General features: G+C 34.9%; 1 long non-coding RNA gene across 1 annotated transcript; it reads right to left on the bottom strand.

Moving 5' to 3' along the window:
* Positions 1–13,797: 13,797 nt before the first annotated feature.
* LOC126973043 (uncharacterized) lies at positions 13,798–16,646 on the bottom strand. The gene is made up of 3 exons (XR_007731256.1): positions 16,503–16,646; positions 14,787–14,955; positions 13,798–13,892 (listed from the first exon to the last, which is right to left on the bottom strand). It is a non-coding gene; the product is annotated as an uncharacterized LOC126973043 (long non-coding RNA).
* Between the last annotated feature and the right edge of the window lie 8,826 nt (positions 16,647–25,472).

Here is a 25,472-nt window from a genome sequence, read left to right as displayed (position 1 = left end):
ACGAACACTGTCACGTTAAACGGTACTACGGTATAACGAATAAACGGTGCGTTGGCAACCGGTAATTTACACCATTTTTAAAGAAATAAATATTGTGTCTGTTTATTCTCTATATATTTATGAAAGTTTAAGATATTGTGTGCTGAGAAATCGTCACATGCTGGCTGATAATAGTGTTTAATAGAAACATCATGAAAAACGAGTAATTGCTTGTTTGCTGTTTCTTAAACGCAAATCAAGAAGTATCAGTATAATCAAGAGCAAATCACACTATTGTTACTAGGTCCCAGCCTTTGTTCAGAAGTTAACTCTAAATATATTTATGTTAAATAAAAATTACTCTACTGTAGATCTAGTTACACATTTACACAACTACAGATCCAAAGAATCAGGCAGTCTGGAAGTAGATGTATAAAACGTCGGTGGCCATAGAACCTTTGACTCTCGCCACGGTGCTCCTGGATTGATTCACGCCCGCCAAGTACCATAGTTTTTTCGGTTTTAGAATTCACATGTACCTACGTTCAATTAACGCTCGTGTGATTCCTCTGTACCAGAGAGTATGGCCTGCGATGATCATATAACATCAGATGAACTCCACAATTTCATCAACTCCTCAATCTTTTTTTTTATGGAAAAGGAGGACAAACTAGCGTACGGGTCACCTGGTGTCAGGAATCAGGTGAAACAGTTCTTCGGAACACTCCCCGTGATAAATAAATAAAATCACAAATAAAGTAATTATAAATAAAATTAATATGAAAATCAACAAAAACTAAGATATAGGTCATCCCGGCACTATGATATTTATTGCATCCAAATGAAATAATCCATCCAAGGAAATTCTATTCAGGGCAGAATAATAAGCTAAATTTATTCCTGCGCAGTTACCTGCCAAAAAGGAACTGAGCAGGTTATATATATTAGTTGGCTAAAGATAATAATAATAGATAAAGTTTATAAGTTTTAAATCTCGCAAATGTTATACCTAGACATAAGTGTGAGGCATTGTAATTTTTAGTTACTTTTTTTTGAGGAGGCTCATAAATGGCCTTTACTTATTAACATTTATGTTTAACTCTGTATTATAGCTGTCAGCTCCCCTAATATAAATAAACAAATAAAAATTAAAAAAGCAAGGAAATGGATTCCATGAGTAGAAACTGAAATCGCACTGGATGACCAAAGCCAGCGACAGAAAGTAATAAAAAGATGAGTCGCAACAATTAATAAACAGAAGTAATTTATCATAGATTCCGTAATTTAAATTTAGGTGTACTTTTATTGAAATGTAATTGAAATTTAACTTTAATTTTAATTAACTCTGATATAATGTTACGTTATTTAACTGAATGTATTTCAAACATTGCAAAAGCTTGAGTACCAGAATAGCAGACAGATGAAGTAGCGGCCTAGTGCCGCTATGTTTCGCATAGGTTAGTGTCGAGGATCGGTGGCCATTCCTTGTAAATATATAAATCCAGTGTCATGATTTCTCTTTGCAGTGAACTCCTAAACTAATGAACGGATTTTGATGGGGATTTCTTCATTTAGTGCAGTTTATTCCAGCTTGAGAGGTTTGGGACTAATAATGAATTAAATATTTTTTTTCCAATATTTTGCTTTGCATGTACATATTTTATATTAGAGAATTTCCTGACGCACGGCTTGGCCGTTCTGGTGTGAAACAATTTCGTTATAACAACAGGGAGCGTATTTTAAGAAATAATTCTTGAGGTCATGGAATATTATTCACAAATTAATAAAAAACAGTATTTTATTTATTATGTATGGAACAACGTCTCTCGGGTCAGCTAGTATCGTATAAATCTGTGGAAAAAATTCATTTTTTTATTTATTTTATTTGGAAATCTCACAGTGTTACAATAACTTAATTACTATAGTATAGTGTGAACATTTTACACCATTTAAAAGTTTTTGCATATTGAATTGCATCACACTATTGTGTGTATTCCATTATCCAGTCTATCAATTGAATGAATATTGAATATCAATTCAATCCATCTATTGTAATTTAGCGAAAAAAATCCTTCTTATACAGGTCGACTGTATTTCCACCTTAACACACTTAGTACCGTAGAACGCTGCTGAACACATAATCTTATTAATTCTCCTCAACTTACATACAAACAAAACCTCGCTGTCACAAAAACTCAACCGAGAGATTGCAAGAAATATAATCATTTTCTTTGTAAGTATGCAGGATTTAATTAAGGTTATTACTCTTTCTTGAATAGAATTACGAGGGAATATAACAAATATTATGATGAAGTTAACACATTTGATCGCAATTTACACAAAAAATATATAAAAACGGTTCTATGAAGTGTAATTATATTTTAACACATACACGTGACAAAATATGTTCCCAGCGGAATCTATCCAGAATCGCGTTGCTTGATAGACAGACATGTATTCTACTGGACGAATGGAGCATCAAAATATTATACGTCTTTTTCTTCTGATGGAGCATCTTTCGCATTTCATTTTCTTACAAAGACTCACCTCTTTTTCGAGAGCAGCGAAAGTACCAAGTAATAAACACAATATGTGATCTAATGTGTTTGTTGTGTGTAAACCAACGGCCTGTGAATTAATTTTATGAAAAACACGAGTTTTATGATAGTTCGTAAGTATAACGATCATGACAGCAATAATATTATAACTCTTATATATAGGAAAGCAAACTCATCATTTAAAAAATCTCCTATAAAGAATGGAACGAAGGAGATCAGTGTTAAGGTAAATTTGTTTCACGTCCGGAAACAAAGAAACTGTTAACGATAAGGGCACGTGTGACAGGTGAGATCTTAGCGGCTCTAGTGATGAGCCTATCGCAGATCGATAGTTTAGACTCAAATAATTTGCTAATGTACTGTTATATATTTAATATATAAGACCTATATTTCACTGATTTAAAGTTTTACTGCAGAAGAGAGAAGAAAAGAGAATGCTGGAAACAATCTGTTTCCAGAAAACACGAACACTTAAATGAATGTGTCCGATTTCAGTCTAGTAGAGACGAAATTGTAGGACTTATGGGTTTAAGCAGATTTGATACGAGCATGTTTGTAAATATACTTGCCCGTCCTGCAACTAAGGATGCCATAAGTCTGTTTGAATGCATGTCTTATTTGTTGAAGACTATATAAATGTATAGAATTTTGTTTTTCTTTAGTTTTAGTGTTAATGTACTAAGATTATAATGGAGCTGACATGTACATACATATAAATAAATATAGAAAAAAAACACAGGATTTGTAGTAGATTAAAACTTAAAAAAATAATAATACTAACACTTAGAAAATAAAACAATAGTATTAGGTACATACCTTTGTAATTAAAGTAACCGAAGAGCACAGACTTATTAAATCTGAGTTAATTAATTTTAAATAAAATTTATTACTACCACACAAATAAAGGTCGCAGTTTTTTATTATATTTATCCTTCTCCGTAGGGAGTAAGTGATGTGTTGTCTTTGATAGTAGCAACATTTGTATCCGTGAAATTGTAACAGACAGGCTGTCAATAGACAATTTTCCCGCTTCATTGGCTCTGGGCTCTCATGCGAGGAACATGATATAATGTATAACAATATTCTCTATACCATGTGATGAGTCGTGAAAATAACCTCACTTTTTTTGATTATGATGATGAATCCTCTAGAAAAAAATAAATCACAGAATTTAAATCGCAGCAAGTTATACCCACATACCTTGGCAATGCTCCAACTCAGACCCAGGGAGATGAGAAGATAACTTTGTTCATACGCACATGGTTTTTGTATGGGCTACCAGCTGACGAGCCAAAATCTTCTTAAATCCATCGATGGACTGGTTGAAACTCCAAAAACCTACTGCATTATAAGTTCTTACAGAAGCACAGACGCATGTCTACATATTTCATGAGAATCTTCAAGTTTTAATCAAAAATCAATTTTTCAAAAAAATGGAATGTTACGGCGGACGAACAACTACTACTAATAATATACTTACTGTTCTGTTGTTACAACTGTTAACTGCCGTTGTTTATTAAAAACATTTAAGTGGACTATATTTTAATTAAACTAACATGAGTCCTCTCTGAGTACTACGTACGTGCAAAATCAGGACAAAGATAAATTTGTGACCACTAACCAAGATGAGGGTAGTAAGAAAAAATAAGTTAGGTGACTTCTATCCACTACCGTCAATTGCATCAAAGAGCTTGTAAATACTACGTAATAAGACGCTGGACTGCCAAACTAAAAATTAAAACTTAGTTTAGTATGAAACGTGCAGTGATTTGACATAAGTTTCAAATAGCAGTAATTACAGTATGGCAATTGGCCACGAAGTATAACGTAGTAGATTTCGGCTATCTCCGTTTTTTACAACTATCAATCTATCAATGACTGCACGTTTCATACAATCGAGTGAATGGCTTTTTTGCATTTGGCTGATTTGCATATTGATCGAACTATTCACATGTTTTAATTTAAATAATTCCCAGTCTGTGGTATCATAAAGAAAATAATTTAACAATCGTTTTTTAACTATTCGGTTTGTACATTTTCTGGGATATATACAATATACTGTTTGTAAGTGAGCGCGTCTGTTCCATTTATGTTTTACACTAATAAAACTGAAAACAAAATTTTGTGAACGATGGGGGACTCGAACCCGCGACCTCTCGTGGACAGCCTATTTTAACCTTTCCGTGCGAGTGCTCTTTCCAACTGAACCAACCGTTCGAGTGACGTATTGTTGATAAAATCTTGTATGCTTTGTTAAACTCTCAGGACTCTTAGAAGAGGTCGCGGGTAATTAATCCCAGAAGTGAGCGTTATCACTTTAAAACACTTTGTTTACATTTATGTGTTTTGAAATGTAAAAACAACACACAAACTTAATGCCGCGACTACTACTACTAATGAATTGACTTTATTAATTAAATATTTTGTTTGATACTTTTGCATACAATATCACCAAATAAAACAAATTAACTGTCATTCGTAAAATATTTATTTAAGTTTTTTCTTCAAAACATTTTTCTTCCCGTTCATTATTTTTGTTTTATCTTCCTGCAGGGTGGATCTGAAATTGTGATATTTATTTAATTAAGACAACAGCTGATAAAAAATAATAGTTTATTTTTAACTTCAAGCATATTGATGCAAAAGATGGGAGCGATTAAAACAATTAACACTATCTTTCCTTTCTTAAGTATTTTTTTAATAAAACTTTAATTTAATCGACTTCTAGCTATATCTCTATTTAAATAATACTCTATATAGAGGAAAATAAATTTTTAATATTGTATATTTAATGAACGAGGATGGTTCATATCACTATGTAATATGGGCTGTATTAATAAATATAAAAAAAATAATTCTAATCTCTACGTCACCATTTCTATTGGTTTGCACCAAAGAGGATGTAAATACTACGTAATAAGAGGCGGAACTGCCTAAGTAAAAATTGAAAATGAAACAGTATGTAGTAATGCAACAGTGCGATTTGAGATAAGTTGAAAACGTAAATTCAATAACGCGACGAAGTATAATCGGTCATGGTTTGAAAGCGAACAGTTTTTTAAAAACTTAGTGGATTTGGGCTATCTACGTTTTCTTCCAAGATTATAGCCGTCATCTGTCAATCTATCTATGACTGCAGGTTATCATACAGTAGAGAGTTTCACTAGGCTCGTTTGCACCATTTTTATACAAGTTTCCACACAAGACATACCAAGCCACTAGCAAAGAATATGTAATAGTATAAGTACCACTAGCCTTTAACATACTAATTATTGCTTTTTTTTCCAAATAAACTACCGCTCTAAATAGCCTTAACAACGGAACCGTCCACGGTGGTGGCATCTTAGTGTGTTTAAAGCATAAATCTAAATAAAATTAATAAAAATGTTATGATTCCTTATTGCTTGCGAGACGACTATGACCTACATAGTTATATAGGTACTTATATTACATTGCTACAGACACTTGCAACGATTCGGATATAGACTTATGCGCCAATGGTGAGTAAAATGACGGAAATACTAATACATTAAGAATCATAGTTAAAGAAGATCGCCATATTATATTTTGTTTAACAAAAACAGCAGTTTCGTTAAAAAGGAATTACCGATTTAATATTTTGGTTGGTGACATGGCAGGTTTTGAAAGAGTTTCCGCAGTACTGTAATACCATTTTTACGCGTTGTTTCACGACCACCGTTACGACTAATACTCAATCACTACTCACTCATTGGTGGTCAATGCAATTATTTCACTTTGAGTACTTCTTATTTAGATTTAATGGTTTTACATCTCTTTCCTATTCAACGGTTTTACGAATATGTTTGTGGTGGCATTTAAAATGCAATTTATAGTTCAAAGGTGTTTTTATTTTTCCACCTCGATGAAAAGCTGTCTGTTAGTCCCTGGTACGAGGGATAAATGTGGCATATTCTCTCCCGGCAAGACCACTTTTGTCCCTCGTACCGGGGACTTAAAGCGAGCTTTTCATCCAGGTGGAAAAGAAATCGTATACGCACCACGTGAGATAAGTAGGGCATTGCCACCCGCGATTTTCATTCTCCGCGGGTGAGAATGAGCTACTTTTCTCCGTAGGTATATACTATTTTGCTAACTTATAGAAATTCAAATATTAAATATAATTTACCTTTCCTCGCTGAACAGCTTGATGATATTATTAACAGGGGCTTCAATAAATAAGTTTAGTAATAAACTTAAAAAGTATCCGATACAAATTGTGCCTGTGATATGCACTAACTGAAATAAATATTTTTCATTACTTTTGCCAAAAATTATGATTATTAATTACCTCGAGAGAAATTAAGGATACGACATTCGTATTCGAAAAGGTCCCATGACGTATGTATAAATTTTTATTTGGGACGGATACATTAAAAAAGCCCTTACATTTTCCTAAAAGACTGGCAATACTCCTATGATTCAGCGGCGATCCTACGACTCTCATTTCGCTCGTTTGTCCCATGTAACATAAAAATCTAGAATTACTATCATTGTTCGATCCACCAGGAATTAATTTGCCATGCGCAGTTTTCAGGACAATGTGACATGGGTAACCTTAAAACGTGTACACGTTCATAAAAGACCGGCATCGCTCCTGTGATTCATCCGAGGTTGGTGCAGAAGAATACGGACGGCGGTGTTCACTTAACATTATTTGACCCGTACCGCAGTATATATATCATTTATCTTCTATATAAACTGTGCCTGTACGCTCGTTTTTTCCTCAACCAGTAAATAAGCACTTTCTCCCTCAACTCGGCTATCTTCTCTTGTACTATTTTGTCCCTCAGTAATCTAAACCTAACCCTTCGAGTGCAAAGCCATATAATCAATGAATGTACGCCTAAGTTGACGTTTCCCACCATTTTCATCTACAACATCTCCATCATTCGGTACACATAATTCCATCTTATCTACACCACCAAACCACCCTAGTCTTCTATATATATAATGAAAATGGTCTTTGTTTGAGGCTCAATCACGCCTAAACTACTGATCGTATCGACATGAAACTACCACCATTCGATGCGAAATTTATTTTTCAAATTCCAACGTTCCTTCCTTTTAAAATTATGGCGGGAACGGATAGTTATACATAAATCCAAGCGATATCAACACAAGTAAATAATACTATTATAATTACCAATTCAACAATATCAAAGCGTGCTGGAAAACGTATAGTAGCATTAATTCTACTGTAGAACACTGTGTGAACTAGATAAAGGCCGTATGATAACTTGCTGAAAGGCACCCAAGGCGGCCACGAAAGATAGCTCTGTACAAACGCTGAAAAAAATTGAGACCATAGAGTTATTAAACGGAGATAGTAAATTCGATGGCTCCAACGTATAAAGTCGTATGTTTGAGATGCAAAGTTTTCAGAACAGTGCTTTAAAGATGTTATCTGGCATCGTATAGTTGAGCTAACTATTGTGTTTTGAAATTTATAATATGGATAGATAACACAGGAAGTCACAATATGGAGTCGGAATGAAATACTAATTATTTGTTGTTTTTTTAGATATTGCAGTTACGACAATTTTCATCGGATATGCATAAGGTAAAGGAATAGTAAGTGATACTTACGATTTTTTACGCCTGTTTAAAAGTTCTATTCGCGAAAAATAAGCAATGGGAATCCTATAACTAAGAATTAGATGTTTGTCCATCCATCTGTCATATAATTATTATCTCTAATTCGCAATTTTTAGTTCAACCGCATTTTCAACGGAATGTTTATTTTTTTATGAAAATAAGGTACGAGCAGGACGTTCAGCTGATGGTAATTGGTACGCCCTGCACATTACAATGCACTACCGCTGAGGACTATTGAAAAACCCAAAAATTCTAAGCGGTACTACAACTGCGCTCGTCACCTTGAGACATAAGTTGTCAAATATCATTTGCCCAGTAATTTCACTAGCTACGGCACCCTTCAAACCGAAACACAATAATGCTTACACATTACTGCTTCACGGCAGAAATAGGCACCGTTGTGGTACCCATAATCTAGCCGGCATCTTGGGCAAAGGCGCCTCCCACTTGTATACTGTAATACTTACAACGACAATAAAAATTAAGATAGTGTATGCAAGTTTCGGCGTCTTTGGGAATATCCCCAGTAACCTATATAAACCAATTTCATTACTTCATTAGTGCATTATTTACATGATAAATCAGCAACAGCAGAACAGTTAAGATTCTGCTGAAAACTCAGTTCCATGCCCCATTAATAACTCTTATAAAAAACGAACAACTGAAATCGGAAATATCGTTACTTTTGTTAAGTGCCCTGTGGCATGCATCTGTACGTTCCAGTTAGTAAATATTCAAATTCAAATATTTTTATTCTAAATCATTTATTGAACGTCAACTACCACCCATCCAAAATAGACTGCCTCAGACCTGAGAAGAACGGGCGCAAGAAACTCAGCGGGTTTTTTTTTTTTATAAAAATATGTATTACAATGTAATATCGTACAATAAACATTTACAAGTGAAGAGCCTGACGGTGTCCACTTCATTCCCAGTCTGTTTTATCATTAAGAAAATCACAAAAACGTTTTTTAACAATTCTTTTAAATTTCGAATCACTTGTGTTGTGTACATTTTCTGGGATCATATTGTAAAAGCATATACATCGCCTAATAAAATACTTACTTACTCGACTTATATCCCTAGTAATTGACTTTTTTAACTTTTGTTTCTTTAAATACATTATCCTTTAACATTTAATTTCTAATAATACACCTTGTGATAACTTCAGTCACATGATACCTATAACATTGGGCTTCCACAGTTTTATCATACTTTTAATGACTATTTTAATAAAACTTTCATCACCTTCTATTCAAATGTATAAAACAATCATACATCAATTAGTGAGGACATGTTCAATAATTGAAGCGTAATATAAGAATAAAATCATAATAATAATCATAATAAAAAAAACTAAAGGACAACTCACGCAGGCAACCATATTCACACATAACCAAGAAACAAGTGAAAATCAGCGCCCAAATGAACCGATGCGATGATGCAAATGCCACGGATTTCCATAAACTGTATTCCATGTCTGGATAGTGGAAGCGGCCACCGGTGTACAAAATACACCCTGTCATGAACACCAGTACTGTGAATATTATACGAGATGCATTCTGTAAATATTAAAAAAATCTATGTTTTGTACTGTTAACATAAAAATAACAAAATAATAGTATAAAAAACAGAAGTAGGAAGTGGAAGTGGTCGGGCCATACTTGTCGTAGGTCCGATGGAAGATGGGGTAAAAAGTTGTTGGAGTGGAGACCACGAAAGGGGTTCAGGAATGTTGGGAGACAGCCAGCAAGATGGACGGACGATTTGATGCTGCTATGAAGGACTGGATGCGGAAAACTCAGGACCGCACAAAATAGTCTAAAATGGAAGAGACCTTTACTCAGCATTGGGTAGATCATGGTTGAAGAAGAAGAAGAAGACTAAAAAACACGCTAAAGAGCAAAAAATTCTCTTTTGGTGTTCGAAAATATCTTTATACACTGGCCTTCAAAAGTAAATATCACACTTTTAAAATTGGGATAACGTTTTAAGTTCACAGGATATACTTTCGAAATAAAAAGGACTCCAAAGAGAATTTAATTTTGTACATAAAAACTTTATAGTCGGTAACCTTCTTTTAAGAATTGACTGAAAAAAAACTTCAAAAACAAAACCATTCCTTTTTCAAAGAGGACGTTTCCGAATTACAATTTTACTATTCACATTTTTCTTTCTGTTTTAAATTTTTTTCAAGATCGATGGGTGTTGTTTTAAAATTTATGCTAAAAAGCACATAACATTTATTTATCATGCCTCTTTCAGTTGAAGAATGTGCTAGGATCATGGCTTTTCTGGAACTAGGCATCAGTATGCGTCGCACTGCAAGAATGGTGGGTGTGACGGTACGAACGGTCCAGAAGGTAAAGCGAAGGTACGAAGAGACTGGACACCATCTGAGGAGACCTTGTAATGGCAGACCGAGGTGTACCAGTGCCCGAGAAGATCGTTATATTATTTCCACTGTGTTGAGAAATCGCCACCAAAATGCAGTTGAAGTCCAGCAACAGCTACTTCAGACCCGGAGGGACTACATTAGTGACAGTACAGTGAGAAGAAGACTTGCTGAAGCAAATTTGAAACCCCGTAGACCAGCGAGTGGCCCAAGACTCGAGAGATAGCATCGAGTAGCGAGACTGCGATACGCCCGTGAACACATGCAGTGGGATGTAGAAAAATGGTCAAGAATTTTGTTTGCAGATGAGTCTCGGTTCTCCTTTTACACTTCTGATGGAAGCCGAAGTGTTTACGACCTGCTGAGCGATACCTTCAAGCCTGCATCTCAGAAAGAGTCCAATACGGTGGAGGCAGTGTACATGTATGGGCTGGCATATCTTCAGAAGGTCGCACAGAGCTAGTAGCCATAGAAAATGGCACCCTCACTGGGCAAAGATATGCTCAAGAGATTCTCAATGAGTATGCAGGGCCGTATTTAGCAAATATGCTTGATGGATCGATGCTGATGCATGATAATGCCCGGCCACACACGGCTCAAATCGTACAAGAGTATATTCAGGAGGTCGGTATCAGCGTGATGGCTTGGCCATCAAGAAGTCCTGATCACAACCCGATTAAACACGCTGGGAGGCTAGTCAGAAATCGTAGACCACCACCTAGTACCCTCAGGGCACTAAAGCAGGCCCTGGTAGAAGAATGGGAGAATATTCCCCAACATCGGCTCCGAAACCTAGTGTTCAGTATGCCAAACCGGCTCGAAGCTGTAATCAGAGTTCGAGGAGGCAATACCAGTTATTAAAAATTAAATAACATGTAATACATTTTAGTTGAATTTTTTTACACTAAACTAAAAATGTCTATTTCCATTGTTTTATCTTTTTTAAGGTTAAAAATGATACTAATGTATAATTTTAGTTTCTAAGAATTAAAGCCGATAAAATTAGCAACAAAACTCTACCTTCTATAGTTAAGAAAAAAATTTTATTTGTAAAGTGTGATACTTACTTTTGCAGGCCAGTGTATTAGATAAATCGGTTAAAGATAATGAAAATAGTTGAAATTTAAAATTAACATCAATTCCTGCCTTATCGACGATAGATGAAAATTATATAAATCAACAAAAATGTTATTTTGCAAATTGAAAAATGGAATAATATTATCAAATTTCTGTATTGTCATCGGTACTCGATAAATCTACGAAGTTTGAACGAATCTGACCGTTTACAGTGGATACAACATCACACTCAAATAAGTCGGTTACAAACAAACATACGTACAGGTGAGTGTGTGCTTGAGAGATTGCATGGCACAAGTGAAAACTTCATCGCCAATATATTAAAATAATAAATAATATTATGTAGTATTTTTATGGATCCTATTACTATAATGAATGAGAAACAAGTCAGAAATTAAAATGATTATTTATTTAAATCTATATAAATCTAAACAATAATTGAGTAATAAAATATAGGTTTAAAAAAATAACAAATTGTTTAGATCAATTCGACATCGCAGTTCAATTTCTTAATATGCAAATGTTGGGGGTTGAATAGGCTATCAACTGAGAGTTGAAGAAGACTTAAAGACCAGTGCCGTGAAAGCCACCAGTGAAGCCTTTGAAAATGATAGAAAGTGAAAAAAATAATAATAGTAGGATGACACCCATTGGAAATGGAAGAGAATATAACAAAAATGAAAGGAAAAATAAATTACGGGCGATCGATAGGTCGGGAAGTCGAAAAGGTTACCCCGATTTCCGGCAAAACTCCAAGTCCTATGGAAATAAGTGAAATGGCAAAGTTGTAGGTAATAAAAAGATCTACGACGTTTGTTTTTATAATTTTTTCACATAACTTCAAAATTTACGTGAAAAATTCAAACACCAAGTTTTTGGTTTTATATTTTTATCTTTTCCAAAATCAATTTTTTTATCATGAAATTTGGTGAAAATTTACCTTTTTATGTCCCAATTACACCACCAGGTGACCCGTACGCTTGTTTGTCCTCCGTTTCCACTCAAAAGATGTGATTGTTTTTTCGACGCGTAGCATCATTACTATTAGTTCATATTAATATTATTAAGATTTTGAAATGTATACTTACATTGCTGATAATATTTCTGTAATGCGATGGCTTATAAATAGATATTATGTATCCCAAAGCAAGCCCAATTAGGTATGGCGTGGCTCTCAGATGAGTCCTTAAGTAGATTACACTTCCAAACAGCGACTCGCGGTAATTGCTCACATTCCTAAAAAGCTTTGTAAGCTGTAGATAGTCATTTAAAGCCTAAATTTTCAGGTTGAAATGAAACTTATAAAAATAACATTTTATCATCTACTATGCAGTTAGTACCTTAGAAAACTTAAAATTTAATGACCGTTGTCTTATCCTCACTTTTCGACAACACCACCCTTGATTCCTCGCCTAGTATTGAAATACTGGGTCTCGAGCGATTCCGAGGTCATCTGGAAGGCAAAGCCAATTTGGCTCCCAAGAAACTAGACAACATGAATTGAGCAAGGCAATATTCCGAAGTGATTTTTGATCTGATCCCTGCTACCCAAATCCACGTTCACCCACCATACTACAAACTCTGGATGTATGGCGTCCTCCTCAGAGCCGTTTTAAAGTAAATTTGTCAAGGAAGCTCCTTTGCACAGCAAGCCGGCTACAATATGGGTAACACAACGGCGCCTATTTCTGCCGTGAAGCAGTAATGTGTAAAGGTGTCTCAAGGTGACAACTGCAATTTTACTGCCGCTAAAATTTTTTGGGTGTTTCAAGAATCCTTAGTGGCACAGCATTGTAATGGGTAGGCCGTATCAATTACCATCAGCTGAACGTCGTGCTAGTCTAGTCCCTTATTTCCATTAAAAAAAACAAAGTTCCATGCTCTGTTTCTAGGACGATACGACAAAGGGCAAAAGGCACGTACCAATCCCCAAATAACCGGCAAACCTCAAGTGATTCCTCTGGTGGCGCATGAGTATGTGGGCGATAGTAATCACATAACATGAGGAGATCTGTTTGCATAAAAACTATTATATTAAATGACTGCATCTAATTCTGTATATTTTATACTTACTCCAATCCAAAAGGAGCCACTGGTAAGATCTTATTTTGATAAACATATAACCCTGGTAGAATAATTGATATTATTAATAAAATTGAATATAATGATATCGCCAGGCGGTGGTTCCTTCTGTATAGGTAAAACAATACTACTGAAAGAACAGTCAGATGAAAGTCACAGGGTACACTCCATAGTGTCGGGTAGCACTGAAAATAAAATTTACTGTATTAATATAGACCCAGCGGGATCTTAGATCTGTTAGTGACTGCGCTCAGAAATAAGATCTGAACGGCAGACAGCGTATGAGAGGGGTTCATGCACAAATTACGAATTATCTATACAAATTTCTGTTTGCCTCGAGTTAGCACTAATAGAAATATCTAATAAGAATTCCATAAAATCAATATTGTATTTTATATCACTTAAATGAATGTCGGTTTCCACGAATATATTTTCCGTAAGAAAAGGAGTGAGGGGTATATTTTTTTATTAATTCATGAAAAAAGAAGAGCTGCAAAAGCATGTATGTTGGAATAAAAAGTATAATTTGGTTACTATAAAATGTACACACTCTTTTATTTCTTCTTCTCTTGCTTTTGCAAGGAAATTAATTAGATAGATTAGAATATCATCCCCACCATCTGGATGTGCGGTGGTTTTCAAGATTTCTCTCAAGTACTACAAAGGTGTGGAATGACCTTCCTTGGGCGGTGTTTCCGGGACGATACGACATGTCGTACGACACCTTGAAAAGCACGTACCCCTTCCTTAAAGGCCGGCAACGCGCCCTTGATTCCTCTGGTGTAGCAAGAGAATGTGGCCGGCGGTGATCACGTCTTAACACCAGGTGACCCGTACACTCGTTTGTCCTCCTTTTCCATAAACAAGTACGGTATCTATGTCTTATTGAAATACCGAGGAATTTGATTCAAAAGTTTTGATTGTACGTGAAAGAATTTTCTTGCAAACATCGAGGTACATAAATGCTACATGCTATTTTGCACTGTGCTTATAACATGTTAGAATTATTATGGGCTTCGGCGACAGGAACTGGTAATTCCTGACGCAGTTATATGAAATATTTAAAAGACAATACTCACAATATTGGGTGTATCTATATAATTTCCTAACATAAGAACGTTTGCCCACCATGTTTTATAACATGCTTCGATTTCTCTATCGGTGAGCCTTATCCAGATTGGCCCACTTCCAGTCTGTTGGTGGACATACATAAAATACAATACCGTTGGTCCCACGAAGAACATGAACCTAAAGAATTTGTTACGTTTTTAAAGTGATAACCCTCACTTCTAGGATTAATACACACATAAATTTTGAAAACAAAACTTTGTATGACTTCATAAGATCTTGAATGCTTTGTTCAACTCTCAGGCATACAAGATTTTATGACGATACGTCACTGGAACGGATAGCTCAATTGGAAGAGCACGGAGCGCGAGAGGTCGTGGGTTCGAGTCCCGCAACGTTCATAAAATTTTGTTTTCAAATATGAACGTACATTTAGAACAACTTGTTATGTATAGAATACAAGTACAGTAATAAAATGTATACTAATATTTTTTAAGTATGTTAAGTATTAAACTTAAAGCGTGCTTCCAGCAATTACCACATCAACGAACGGGAATTGGGCCTTAAGGTTTAGGGATAGTTAGTTGGTTATCGTCCACGCCAATTCTTTCCAATTATGAAGGGAAGCCGGGTTTTAGAAAGATCGCTATTGCATATAAGAATGAGCCAAAGCAAAGCGTAGCCAGGATTTGGAAGGATTAGAACGTTTAGATTGAGCCACAGTGAAGATTAGCTGGGTTTTGTCAAGGTCGCTATTGTATTATAAGAATGAGCCAAAGTAAAGGGTGGCCGGTTTTAAGAATGTCGTTATTAAATTATTAGATGGAGCTACAGTGAAGCGTAGCTGGTTTTATCAAAGTGTCGATTGTATTTTAAGAATGAGCAACAGTGAACCGTAGCTTGCTTTTTGGAGATCGCTATTAATCTCTTAGATTGGGCTACAGTGAAGTGAAGCTAGGTTTTACCAAAGTTACTATTGTATTATAACAATGAGCAACAGTAAATGGCAGCCGGGTTTTAGGAATGTCGCTATTAGACTATAAGATTGAACCACAGTGAATAGTAGCTGGATTTTAGCAAGGTTTCTATCGTATATGAGAATAAGCCACAGTGAACCTTAGCCAGGTTTGGACGACTTTATTTTAATAGTTTACTATTAGATTTAGCCACAATGAAGCAGGCATAAAAGGCATAAAAGGCATTTATTTTCTCAAAATTGATTCCTTTAAAATTCTTTTTGATGTCATTTCTTATACTACTAGATACTACTACCGCTTCGGAAACAAATGGCGCTCTGAGAGAGAAGAAGCGGCGCAAGAAACTCTCCCAGCATTCTTTTTTCTGCGCTCTTTTCAATAAAAATATACAATATTGTACAGTCGCTATAAAATAATCACAATCTAGTCCCAGGCTGTCCGATCATTTAGATATTCAGCAGTGGAGTAATAGGATTTACGACAGAGCCATTTCTTTATAAAACATTTAAATTTATTTATAGATAATGCCTGAACAGTGGCTGGGACTTTATTGTAGAAGTGTATACATTTACCCTTAAAGCTATTATGTATCTTATGAAGCCTACTAGAATTAGTTACAAGCAATCCCTTATTTCTAGTGTTATAATAGCATCGCTGGTTTTAGCAAGGTCGCTATTGTATTATAAGATTGAGCCCCAATGAAGCTTGGCTGGATTTAACTTTTAAATAATAAATTAAATAACTTATTACCTGAGATATCTCTTCAACACCATCATAAGCAAGTTGGATTTTCCAGGCCTCATAAAACTCCTCATAAGAAATAAGCCAGATAGGACTAAGTAGGCGTCTACGATGGATTCCAGTTGGTATACATTTACAAATCCATTTCTATCAACATGCTGTAACAATATGTCAGTCGTGTTGTACAAATCCGCAGCAACAACAACTATATCTTTTTTTATGTCTATGTCTTTAGATTTTTCATGGTCTACTTTTTGTAAACGCGTATATAATATAAATCAAAACACATAGTAGGCATAATGTGTAACTTTATAAAAGATTTAAGTTTTCTTTAGTGTTAATTCCGCCAATATTTTGTTTTTAAACAATTCGACACGTGCTTAGCCTCTACACGAGGCATTCTCAGGACGTGTTGTCTCACTAAAATCTGGCATGAGACTTTATCAAAAACTTAAATCATTTGTATAATTATGGATTTCCGCAAAGTAACGCCTGCTTCATTAGATTTTCATAATGTGTAACAATAATTATTGTAGATCATACAAAGAAAGTTATAAGAAAACATAAAAAAAACTTTTAGTTCTAGTTGCGCCACGAGATTAAATGATATGCATTAACTAAATTCTTCTCACGGAGACAGAGACAGATATAAACCAAACGACAAGTCACGTGTGTTCCAAAATCTCAAATATAGCGCCTAATTGTGCGCGAACAACATTAATTTGTCATCATTCTATGTTATTATGGTTTTAAATTAACAAAAATAATCGGATTTTCTTCATTTTGGTGTTTTTCTTGCGCAGCTCAAAATAAGCAAGTAACAGTTTTAATAATACTGAGTAGGCTTTCGCTGCCAACGATATATGTCGGGGCTCGCGATATATTTCAATTATGTACTGGCTAGGTTGTTAACTTATTAAAACAATGAGGTATAGAGATGTGTCTGATTTCTACACCCTAGCTTTACTAATGGCAGCATCAATCTCTACAGCTTGAATTTAATATTTAAAAAAAAAATGTTTTGTTAACATTAATATCGTGAAAAAAAAATATTGAAGTAGGAATCTCAAATTCTCGTACCAGAGACTCCTGAGGATGCCTCGTAAAGAGGCGAAATACGTGTCGAATTGTTTCAGGACAAATATTGGCGGAATTTACGAAATCACTAAAGAAAACTCCAAACAGTTGGATAAATATCGTGATTTCTGTTATAATATTTGTACACACTTTAAACCCTATATATAGATTGACAAAGAGTATACGCGCGGAATTATAGTGATCATTACATTACATGATCCGTTGAATTACATTATATTATACTTACACTCTCTAAATCACGAGCATTTCCTACTCCAATCCAGGTATTAACAAAATAAACGTGAAGTAAGACAACGATTGCAGATATGATGGTCCTAACTCCATGTATCACAAGAATGTCCTCTTCTGTCTGAGTTATTAGTGATTCTGCATTCGTCTTTATGGAAAGGGCTCTTGCTATCCCTGAAACAAAGTGGTTGGTACAGATATTCTTACGTGGGTGCGTTGAATACTATATTCATCACTATCAATGTTACCATATACCATCACCTACATTGTAACCACAGAACACAGAAAGATGTGTAGAATGTGTGTCTAACATCTAAAGTTGAACTTTTTATTACTTATAATCACGGACTAGTAAAAATAAGAACTCCGTGTCACAGTGTAGCACCAAAACAAGCCGATTAACGTGTAAATACATAGCCCGACGCACACACTTACACTACTACAGGCCGATAGGCGGCCATTATGAGAATTGTCATCGTCTGCGTCTCAATAAAATATTTTAAAAAGTCGTGCGTTGTGAAAAAGTGTAAAAACTGTTACTATATACGTATTTGTGGCCATATATGATTATTTAAGGGAGAAAAAATTGTGTAACCAGTATCCCCCGTAACCGCACACACAACGCGTAACGGTGCTTCACTTGCTAATATCACGGCGCGGAGTCCTTCTTTTTTTACTCGTACGTGCTAATAATATAATGATAATTTGCGACCAGTCGCTTCAAGTAGGGTTCATGTTATGTAAATGAAATACCAAATTTCGTAGTGAATGTGACGCATTGCGCAAACTAATCTAATGCTCTGAGTAGAAAGTTTAAAAAAGTGCCTATGTAATGATGTCAACTGGGCTGAAAATGCGTCATATATCACGTATAAATACATTTGCAGACGTATTAAGTAATATGAAAATTCATTACTACCGTGGTTTAGCGAAAGAAACGTGTTCTGTTTAATAAGTAATATATCTATATAATAATCTTTGGGGAAGGGCTTTGTCCACCTGTGGACGTCTTCCGGCTCATGATGATGATATCGAAGTAGTGATAATTTTATCAAGAACATGATATCATGAGGTTCTGTATGCGAAAATTCATAAAAAATAATATTTAGCCCTACTTTGTGGTTATAGTATTTACAGAACTTTTTCAGACTACCCCTCGCGCTATAGTGTAAATATTATTTATCTACACCCATGCTTTAAATCCTCTATTAAAGATTCTGAAACAGTTAGCTTATTACCAACATTAAAACACCCAATGTTCTAATTACCATTACATCATCTAAACGAGTGTTGTAATGTTGTACTGAATTTCATAACAACACTCCTATTTTTTTTCGATCCCTTCATGCGCAAAGAGTTTCAACAGACAGCCACATTCTTATTGCTCGATGCGTGGTATCTGTATGAATTTCGAAAAAGAACATTCGCGTTCCACACTACCAGAACGTTGCGTGCCGTAAAAAAAAGTAGGTTATTCGAATCCCCGCCCTTTTTGTTTTGTTTACAAAAAATGAGCGATTCATTTTAAACGCTGCAAAAGAACATTATATTCGAGTGAATTTTAATTATTGCACTATACAAAATGTAAATTACTACTAAAATAAATAATTTATTCATTAATACTTAGTTTATTTGTATATAATCAGTAATGAAGGATATTAGGTTACTACTAGGACTGGTGTTTTAATGTTAGCAGTAAGCTAACTAATAGAATCTTTTAGAGGATTCATATTCTGGGTGTAGATAAAGTCTTGTATGCAACTGTTGCTAATTAGGTATTAAAACACTCATCTATTATCATAAATAAATAAATAAATATATATTATACATAAGTGTGTGATAAATCCCCATTTGTGTTTTAATACCCCTTATTACACAACAGTTGCATAAATAACTATAATTTAATTAGTTATAAATTGATAATAATACAATATTTACTAAGGAGAGAAAGTTGACGGTTCTTAATTATAAAGCAATCTAAAGACAAGAGACGATACACCAGAACAGTTGAATCATAATTCTTTGTTGAGTAAAACACAGTACCTTACTGATCTACGAGAGAAAAAAAAAAGAAATACTTTATCAAATTGATAAAATATTTCTTGACAAATTTAACGCGTTAATGGCAAAGGCACTTTCCGAGACGATGTATAATATAAAGATATAATATAAATCTATAGTTTTACCTGAAGAGTCAGAGTTTTGTTGAGATGCAACAAATGTACCAATCAATACAGTTCCAATTGCAAAAAGTAGTATATATCTGAAAATTATACAAGTAATATAAATTTATATATTTTTTAACTTAATTCAACTACAATATTGACAAACAATTGAACCCAGAAAAATAATAAGAAAACTGAAACAATAAAACAAACATTAAATGTAACCAAGCTAACTACTGAAGGAACTTATGAGGAAGCTTATTGTCGCTCAGAGGGCATTGAAGAGGGCTACGCTTGGAATTTCCCTGGAAGATCGAAAAAGAAATGAGGAGATCCGTAGGAGAACCTAAGTCACCGACATAGCCCAAATAGTTGCGAAAAGTGTAGAAGATGAAGGCAGCGCAGGACCGATTGGCGATCACCTTTTGACTTTGTCCAGCAGTGAACGTCTTCCGGCTGAAATGATGATGAAGCCAGGGTACAATATCAATTAAATATGCATTCAAGTTACAAGAGAAATTTCTGATATAATTAGAAACAAACGCAAGGGCAATATTATATTACAAATCATTGTTCTATTTAGCGATCTATTATGTAAATAAATAACCGAATATGTAAGTTAAAATGTCCATCATTGAATGCATATCAATTATTACACGATATTTCTCAGAATTCAAATTAAAATAAATAAACATTAAATAGAAGGGTTGTATGAAAGGAATCTGAAATCTGAACTAGAAAATATTGAAAAAGATTGGAGCGTAAATAATTAAATATGATAATTAACAAGTTAAAAATGTTAGAATAATGAAAAAAAAAAATTTTTTTTCTTAGTGTAAGCTCTAAAATATCTATTAGATTTTGAAATTCGTCACACAACTTTTCTTGATTCGTAAAATTCTTCTTACATGAATATATAGTATCCTGTTTGCTTCGGAACCTCCACACCCGCTACTTGACAAGATACCACATTAATTCTTGGATCAGATACCACGTTAGCCAGGTGAGAAATTCTATACAATGCTTTGAATAATTTTCCAGTGGAATTCTTTGTACATTTAGCCGGCACACAAATACCCCACATGAATTCTCTAAATCTCATCTTGTGTCTGGAATGAGACTAAGTAATCCATAAATTAATTTTATTAATGTAAAGTGTAGCAAAGAAGAAATGTTTGTGAAATACTTCAACAGTTGTAATTTCAGGTTATTAATGTATATTTACGATGATTTTAAGAAGCCCTATTTATTATGTATTCTTGAATGTTGGCCAGAAAATAATTCCTTAATGGATAACTATTTATCTGTACAATAGAGGTTAAAGTATGTTTCATGATAACGCGAGACCTCATACAGCACGAGAAACCGTTTTAACTCTACAGGAACTGCAATTAGAAACCATTTGTCACTCTCCATATTCGCCAGACATTGATCCAACGGACTTCGATTTTATTCGTTATTTGGACAATTTTCTACGTGATAAAAAGTTTTCTTCTCAGAAGGCAGTACAAAATGCTTTCAAAAAGTTTGTCCAATCTTGATCACCACAGTTCTATCGCAAAGGCATAAATGACCTTCTTATTAGAAGGCAGCAATGTATACATAATAATGGTAATTATTTTGAATTAGTAAATATGTTAAATTAAAAAAAAAACAAATTTCAATTTCAATATATCAGTACAAATCGGCAATTTCATACTTACTCCTAATATATGCAAGGAGTAATATTTACCTAAATGAACCGAGTGTCATGCATACGATGGTTTAGGTATAGGTACCTACGCAGCAAAGCCACAAAATGTGTCTAATAAAATCATAGTTGTAAATGGTGTGCTGTTCCAATTTCAGGTGAATAGTTAGCAGGGCACATAGTTCGACGGACAGATGGCCGTTGGGGCAGTAAAGTCCTTGAATGGCGACCACGTACCGGAAGACGTAGTGTTGGTAGGCCCCTCACAAGATGGACCGACAATCAAGTCAAGTTCGCCGGAATCCGTTGGATGAGGGCAGCGCAGGACCAATGGCCGTGGAAATCTTTGGGGGAGGCCTTTATCTAGCAGTAAACGACTTCTTGTTGATGATGTAGTCTGTATTTTCTTTGACAAACGCACTTATCACATATTTCAATAAATACATTTTAAAGGCCTAAAACGATCTAAAAATAGAGCATGACTTCTCTAACTTAAAAGTTAAAATTAATGATTTAGGTACGTACTAAAAAAGAAGAGGACACTTTAATTCAATTTCGCCAAAACCCGTCTTTATCCATCACCTACGAAGAAACAGCTGCCTACAAAATAGAGAATTAATTTCTGGACTCCTATCATGGACTTTCAAACATAAACAACAGTATACCTGTTAATTCAACGATATGTTTTTAAGATATATTTAAATTGTGAAAGTTACTTGCACCACCTATTCTATGTTATTACAAGAAATTATGATATCCACAGGTCATATAAGTCAACAACCCCGTTGTTCTAAGTGCACGCTGTTTTCACTTAACTGTTGGGCAATTATATTCTTCACTAGTAAGTTTTATTTTTAAGTATTTGTCTCTTTAAATTAAGGTGTAAATATTGAAATAAATTACATACCAAAAACTTACATTGATATATGCTTCTGCAGTGTCATAAGGTTCTTTTAAGATGCCATTTGTTTCGCGATCACTAAGCACTACATCAGCTAAACAGTACTTAGTCCTTAGTTCATGATTTGTGTGTAACCAAGGAGGCTTTACGCACTGATCGAAGTTACCCAGGCTATGTCTGGAACCATAGAAGACTCCTACTGGTGGTTGTATAGAATCCATAACTGTTAACAGATTGATTGATTTCAAGATCAGTGAAATAGTAAGATGCTATATATTATACTTCTCCAAAAATGTAATTTTTATTTTATAATTTCGATTTTCATGTTTAGCAAATACGAGACAAGCATAACTTTCATCATGATCAGTCAGAATTCTCTACTTGACTGAATCGAGCGGTATATATTACACTGGTTAATTTGGAATATGAAGCCCAGTCTTTCACTCATATAATGTTTTTATGATAAGAAGTTTCGAGACGTGCAAAACCTGATGGTTAGTAATACGCCCTGCCGTGTCACTCAGAATCCTTGAGGTTGGTCTAAGCACACCGCAATTTTGCTCATTGATACATTAAATGTTAAATGTCAGGTCATTTCGAAAGTCTTTCAAGTCAGGAATAGATCCTGTGCTGAGATCCTTCTAGCTGACATCTATTCCAAGAAGCATACGTTTACTACGGAATGTAAACATAATTTCAAATTCAGTGTTGTTAGCCCAGCAGAAATAATTACAACTTTCAGATCCTTAGAAATGAAAAAAACTGCTGATATATGGGGCATATCTGTAAAAATTATAAGTTCTGTTATTAACGTCATAGCACCATATCTAGCACTAGTTTTTAATAGCTGTATTGAACATGGCGTGTTTCCTGACCTTCTGAAGTATAGTAAAATTACACCAATATTTAAATCGGGACTCACTTTTGACCCGAATAACTAACTATCGCCCTGTTTCGGTGTTGCCGACCCTTAGTAAAATTTTAGAAAAAAATATTTTAAGCCAAATGCTTACTCACTTTAACACTTATAAGTTACTTCATATAAAACAATTTGGCTTTACTAGGGGACGCTCGACTACGGATGCAGGTGTTGAACTCATCAGGAATATTTTTGAGGCCTGGGAGGAATCACAGAATGCACTTGGTATCTTCTGTGATTTATCTAAGGCTTTTGATTGTGTTCAACATTCAACGCTGGTCAGGAAGCTATGCCACTATGGTATAAGAGGATCTGCACTCGATCTTCTGATCTCATATTTAAATAATAGGATTCAGAGGGTCGAGGTGAATGGTAGGAGATCTCCTGGGACTCCTCTCGGTATGGGGGTACTACAAGGGTCTATTCTTGGACCCTTCCTCTTCCTAATTTATATAAATGATCTACCTAACCTTGTAGAAAAAAAAACACAAGGTGGTATTGTTTGCGGATGACACTTCACTTATATTCAAAGTGAAACGAAGCCAAGTTTTGTATGACGAAGTAAACAATGCTCTATCTGACATCGTGTACTGGTTTAGCGCCAATAACTTATTGTAAAATAATCATAAAACCAAATATATTAAATTCACCGCGCCAAATGTCAAAAATGTAGATGCGAATATTTTATTAAATGGAGAGGTGGTAAAACCAGTGGAATCTGCTATATTTCTTGGCATTACTCTTGATTCCAAATTGCAGTGGGGCCCCCATATTGAAGGATTGGCGAATAGGCTTAGTTCTGCAGCATATGCGGTTAAGAAAATTAGACGGTTAACTGACAGAGATACGGCGAGATTAGTTTACTTTAGTTTTTTTCATAATATTATGTCCTATGGTATATTGTTATGGGGCAGTGCAGCCGATATTAATACTATATTTGTGCTGCAGAAGAGGGCTATTCGCGCGATTTATAACCTAGGTCGTAAAGAATCATTAAGAGAAAAATTTAAAGAAATAAACAATTTGACTGTTGCTTCTCAATACATTTTTGATAATGTTTTGTATGTTCATAAGCACATTGAGGAATTTTCTAGAAACTGTGACATTCATAATGTTAACACGAGGAACAAACATAAACTTGTTGTACCTACTACTCGGTTGGGTCGAGTTAGTAAGTCTTTTGTTGGGCGATGTATATGCTTCTACAATATGATCCCAGAAAATGTACAAAACAAATGTGTTACGAAATTTAAAAGAATTGTTAAAAAACGTTTGTGTGGGAAAGGTTATTATAGCATAAACGATTTTCTAAATGACACCACGGACTGGGAATAAAGCGAACCCCCTCAGGCTCTTTAATTATAAATGTTTATTGTTCGATATTACATTGTAATCCATATTTTATATTAAAAAAAAAGCCCGCTGAGTTTCTTGCGCCCATTCTTCTCCGGTCTGAGGCAGTCTCTTTTGAATGGGTGGTAGATTTTGACGTTCAATAAGTGATTTTAAATCCTATTTTGAATAAAAATATTTGAATTTGAATTTGAATTTAATCCTTGGATGTAGTTATCAAAGAGATTACTTTTTTGCCCTGTACTTTTCCCGGGGCGTAAAAAGAATAGGGGAGTCCCAGGCCCATGGGTGTCGTAAGAGGCGACTAAGGGCTTTTTAGAAGTGAGAAGAAGTTAGGAGAGTCACACTGCCATCTTTTGACGTCAGCACAATCGGGCCAGACTCGTCCGGGTTAATTACCACACTCGCACAGAATACCGGCGTGAAGTAGCGGCCTAGTGCCGCTATGTTTCGCATAGGTTAGTGTCGAGGACCGGTGGCCAGCGACCCGCCGCGTTTGGCACTACAAGTCAGCAGATTGGGATAGGATGCATTCCTTTTTTGCATCCTTCCCTTGGGGCAGGGTTTGTTTCCCTTCGGATGATCCCAGTGCCTGCGCCTTTGCAGTAGCCAAAGTGATACTACA

Source organism: Leptidea sinapis, chromosome 28, assembly GCF_905404315.1.
Source record: "Leptidea sinapis chromosome 28, ilLepSina1.1, whole genome shotgun sequence".
NCBI classification, from domain to species: Eukaryota; Metazoa; Arthropoda; class Insecta; order Lepidoptera; family Pieridae; genus Leptidea; species Leptidea sinapis.
This window is presented reverse-complemented; position numbering and strand designations above follow the sequence as displayed.